Here is a 5,290-nt window from a genome sequence, read left to right as displayed (position 1 = left end):
AGTCTGTAAGCAAAACCGCCATAACTCAATGGCGTCTCAAGGAAGGACACAGGCTCTGTAGCCCCACCCCCTAGTCCAGCCTAAATACTGGCCCAGGTGCCATGCTTCCTGGTTTATAGTAAAGTCGGGAGGAAGCAGCTGCCTGCTTTTCTGAGCTGAGGCAGATCGGCCTCTTCACACCTGTCCTGATGGGAGGTTTGCATGTTCTCCACTGAGCCCTGGAGAGCCACCAGCCTCCACGTGAGTAAAACCACACCTGTCCTGTCCTGTGGCTCATGGGGCCTAGTCTCTACAGCAGTGGTTCTCAACCTTCTGGCCCTTTCAATACAGTTCCTCATGTTGTGACCCAACCATAAAATTATTTTCGTTGCTGCTTCATCACTGTAATGTTGCTACTGTTATGGATCGTCATGTAAATATCTGATATGCAGGATGGTCTTAGGCGACCCCTGTGAAAGGGTCCTTCGACCGCCAAAGGGGCCACGACCCACAGGTTGAGAACCGCTGCTCTACAGCTTAAACCAGGCGTCTTTAAGGGTCTTGTTGATCTTTGAGTTCCCAGCATCTAGCACAGTGCCAGGCACCATGAGTAGTTGCGGAGTAAGTGAACAGCCACATTGCATAGCCACAACGGTGGCCAAGATGTGGGACAGCAAAGACGGGGCTGTGTTCTGGGACCCCCTGACCCTGTACCTCTCTCTGGCCCCACCAGAGGTGTCTCTCCGTCCTCTGAAGTTAGAGTGGCCTTTAGGCACCGATGGGCCGAGTCACCTGAGTCAGAGGTAAAGGTGCCACACAGTGAATGGCCTGTCTCCACCACACACCCCCGTCGGTCCCAGAGAAGTTGCCTCCCAAGCTTGCCCAACCCACACCAGCCCCGGGGCCAAACCCTTCCCATCCCCCAAGGGCCTAGAGCTCTGAAGGGCTTCTGCAGGCTCCCAGGTGTGAGTGTGGGAGGGTCTCGGTGCCTTAGAAAAAGGCCGGGCCTTGGGGTGGTCCTGGGTCCACTGTACAGTGGACTGTACCATCCATGTGACCCTAACAAGGAAGGTGACACCTCTGTTTCTCTGCCTCAACTTGAGATGAAAATGCCTACCTCACAGGGTTGTCATGACATTTTTTTTAAAAAGCTATATGTATTTATGTATTTTATATTTTAATATATTGAATATGCTGATTTATATGAAATACATTATATACTCTATGTAATGTGTATATATTGAATTGTTGTATTTCACATGTATTATATTGTACATATACTATATATTATACTTACATATTTTCTGTATTTATATATGTATACAATATATAGCATATGTAATATATATATTGTCACAGGCTTACTTTGGGCCAGCTGCTCCATGAGGTGCCAGACATGCATCATATTGTCTAGTTTTCACAGCTGTCCTGTGACGCAGGGGTTTCTATCTATTTTACAGATTAGGAAACCATAACTCAGAGAGGCTGTGTAACTAGCCCAAGGTCACACAGCTCATAACTGGCAGAGCCTTGGTGAAGCCAAGCCCGTATCTTAGCAAGAATGATCACTGATACGTGTTAGTCCTTCTCCCCTCCTGTGGTTGAGGGCTCCTAGGCCCATCTTACAGGAAGACAAACGAAAACCTATGTGCCTTACAGAGCCTTGATACTATCAAAGCAGTCCCTCCCACTCTGCCTGGGTGCCCCAGGACAGACCCCCGCCTGCTCTCTCAGCCCTGGCCTGCTGAGCCCTAGGACATGGCGTCGGAGACTTGTGGTTGGTGGGAAAGGCACCAGCCCCGGGAAGAACCATGGCACCCCTATTTCAGCCTCAGTCATCCAAGTGTCCAAGGCAGCAGGTGCCAGGGCCCATCCCTCAGGCCTTGGCCCGCCCAGTCCTTGTGCAGCTGGGCTAGACTTCCAACAACACGGTCCTCCTGCACCCACCGCGGCTCTACCCACCCACACACGGTGCCTCCGATGGTGGCTGTGCCTGCGTGGAGGGGCTCTCCTCCTCCTCCCTCAAAGGGTGAAGTTGGGACAGAACCACCTGGGGATGGGTGGACACATGTGCACACATGGCACACGCACATGCACGCACATGCACACCATTGGACAGCTCCTCACAAAGTCCCGGGACCTGCCTCCATCCGCCTGAGCCTAACCTCAGGCCTTGACCCTGGAAAGCTATCGAATCAAGAAAAAGACGGACTCCTCATGCAAAGTGGGCTTTCGGTAAATACACTGAGTGCATCAACGGGTCAGATGCAACCACAGTGCAAGGAACATCGCCCCGTGAGGCCAATGTGCTGGGCACTGTGCCTGCCTTCCCTCGTTTCATCCTTGCAACCGTTTTGTAGGGTCATGGTCATCATCTCAACTTTCAGATGAGGAAATGGAAGCTCAAAGAGGCGTCGTAATTGCCGGGCCTCTCACAGCTAACGAGAGGGGCAGACAGGACTCAGGTCCAAGGCCGCTGGAGCCCTCAAAGCCAAGTCTAATGCGTGACACCCCGGCCGGAGCCTTACAATGATGCTGCAGTAAACATCGCCAAGACTCCAGCTCTGTCCCCGAGTCCTTGGCTCCCAGGGAGCCTCCAGGGAAATAGAGGAATGAGGCTCCTGGGGAGAGTCCGGAAGCTGGGAATTACAGGTGCAATGGATGGCGTCCGAACACCCTCTGGTGTTTTTGTCAATGGGACTCACAAGGCTGCGGGGTGTGGGTGAGCAATCACGCTATTAAAAGCTCCTGGAGAAGCTCTGGTCCCTTGGGCCTCCGCTCCTCTGAGGGAGAAAGGGAGGAAGCCTGGGGCTTCTGCACCCCTCCCTGCCTCCCTGGTTGATGTGCCTTTCAGAGGCCGGGGACTGGGGGAAGGGGCAGCCATGCGGATGAATGCATCTTGCAAGTCTCCGGGCACAAGGCCTGGTACACAGCAGGTGCTCACTAAGTAGTACCTCCAGCTCTGGCCGGAACCCAGCGCCTGCTTTCTGTCCAGGTGACTGAGCTCGTGGATCCCAACTTCCTCGTCTATGAAGCGGGTGCTGCCGCCCACCGTGCAGGGTTGTTGTGGGGACAAGGCCCTGATCGCAGGCCATCGGTCTTCACCAAATGCTGCCGAGGGCGGGCGCCCCACACTGCCAGTCATCACTCGGCGAACATCTGAGGAGCAGCCGTGTGAGCCCGGCACTGTGCGCGGCTCTGCAGGCTCTGGGGATCAGGAGCGAAGGTGCCAAAACTCCCTCCTGGTAAGACGCCTCCTCCCTCAGGAGAGAAGGGGGGGGCACATGAACCCCGAAGCAGCAATTGCACGTGGATGGGCTCTCGGTAAGTGAGTGCAGAGTGAAGGCATGATTCCCGGGATGGACAGTAACAAATGCTTAGATGGCACTTACTCCGTGCCAGGCCCTGTCCTGGGCCCTTACCTGTTAGCTAATTTAGTCCTTGCTGGCTACCCTGTGGGGTAGACACTTATCATCCCCGAGGCAGCAGAGGAACTGGAATCTGGGATCTGGAGGCACAGGCGGAGCACACAGGATTGGGCCTGACTCACAGTGTGGAGAAAACCAAGCGGCTAGGGTGACTCCACGCCTTCGGCCCAGGCATCCTGTGGTAGAGCAGCCTGCACCGGGCGGCCAGGGTCCACCTACCAAGAGGTTCACCGCCTTAGGAGTCTCGCCCCGTTGCCTGCTGCAGCCCCCACTGTGGACATCTGAGCCTCCTAAGGGGCATTTCTCAGCCACCGACGGAATGAAGATAGCCCTTCTCATGGGGTCCCACATGTCCCCCCTCCCCGGCCAGAAGCCTTCTGCCTTCGCAGAAGCAAACCCTGGCCAGTCGTGGGAGCCAACGGCTGCCGTGGGAGCCAGGCAGGGTCAGAGCCCAGACGTCCAGCCAGGCCTGGCCCTGATTTCATTCCGAGATCAATCCGGCAGCTTCCCTGCCAGCGGGAGCGCTCCTGGGGGCAGCTTGGCCAGCCCCTGGGGCACAGCTCCCGGGCTTGTCAGAGGGAGTTAGCCTCACACACCACCCCCTGGGTCCCATCCAGCAGGCTCGCCGGCCCTGCCACTGGCCACTGGAGTCCGAGGAGAGTCTGGGCCAGACTAGTCCTAGGCCAGAGGAGCTGGTGCAGAGCCTGTTGTGGCTTGAACAGCTAGGGGTTCCTGGGAAAGAAGAAGGACCATCAGGAATGGACTTGAACCCCGGCGAGCTGACCAGGCTGCAGGGTGGGGCCCGGGGAGCCCCAAGAGGAGATGCCAAAGCAGGCTGTGCCTTTGGGAGTCTGACAGACCTGGGTTCAAATTCAGTTCCAAGCTGTGTGACTCTGGGCAGGTTACTTAACCTCTCTGAAACCGCGCCATGGCCCTGTGAAAGGTCGTTGTGAGGGTTCCCTGGCACGCAGCGGGGCCTGAGGCTGCCAGTTTGTCTCCGTCCCTTCCAGTTGTCCAGAGGCAGGTACACACCCGGGTCCAGTGTTCCTCAGGGTGGGTGACGTAGGATACTGACGTCACCCAGCCATGCCCCCCATTGAGCACAGCTGTGGAGAGCTGGCTCACGAGACGCAGGGCCTGCCGGCACCTGCAGAGCAGCTCCAGGACCAGCCCACGGCCAGCCGTCTTCTCCCTGGGCCCCAGGAGTCCCCACTGGGGCCCCTGCTGGCTGGCGAAGGGTGGGGACAGCTGGGCCAAGCTTGGCGACCTCCCCTTTCTCCCTGTCATCTGGGCCTCACAGTGATAGCGAGGTGGCTATTGTTAGTCCCGGCGGAAGAGGAAACTGGGCCCAGGGACAAAGAAACCTGCCAAGGTCGTGCAGCTGGTTGGACGGGCAACTGGACTGATGCAGAGCTGTTCGATGTGTCACAGGCATCTGGGGGGCGGGGACCCGCCAAGACCCCGGGTGTTCCCTGACCTGCCACGGTCACTGAGCAGCAGGTAGCAGAGCCAGGACTGGGTCCGGGATCCCAATTCCTGGCCTGGTTCCCACATCCGCCTTACATTTGGTGGTCTCTGGGCTCAGCCACAGAGGGACTCGATGGTACAGCCCCGGGCCCAGGACAGGAAGTACAGTGACAGTAAAAACAGGTGAATTTTACGGGCCAGGCACCGCGGTGGGCGCTTCGCATACGGTAGTTTCCCATCCCCAGAGCCACCCTCTCACAGGAGTACCATTCCTCCCTTTCACAGATGGGGAGACAGGGGCTCAGAAAGAGTAAGTGACTTGGTCAGGGTGGCACGTGAACAAGTGCTGAGACAGGGGCCGGGGCCTCCGTCTGCGCTGGGTTAGGGCGGCACCATCTCGGGGGAAGGTCTCTGCT

At 57.1% G+C, this 5,290-nt stretch overlaps 1 long non-coding RNA gene across 1 annotated transcript in view; it reads right to left on the bottom strand.

Moving 5' to 3' along the window:
- Window positions 1-4,184, bottom strand: part of LOC107182961 — a 14,095-nt gene extending 9,911 nt beyond the window's left edge. Inside the window, exon 1 of the long non-coding RNA XR_001513725.1 lies at window positions 4,172-4,184. This is a non-coding gene — a long non-coding RNA (uncharacterized LOC107182961). The remainder of the gene's footprint in view (window positions 1-4,171) is intronic.
- Window positions 4,185-5,290: the final 1,106 nt, after the last annotated feature.

Source organism: Myotis davidii, unplaced genomic scaffold (assembly GCF_000327345.1).
Source record: "Myotis davidii unplaced genomic scaffold, ASM32734v1 scaffold217, whole genome shotgun sequence".
Classification (NCBI taxonomy): Eukaryota; Metazoa; Chordata; class Mammalia; order Chiroptera; family Vespertilionidae; genus Myotis; species Myotis davidii.
This window is presented reverse-complemented; position numbering and strand designations above follow the sequence as displayed.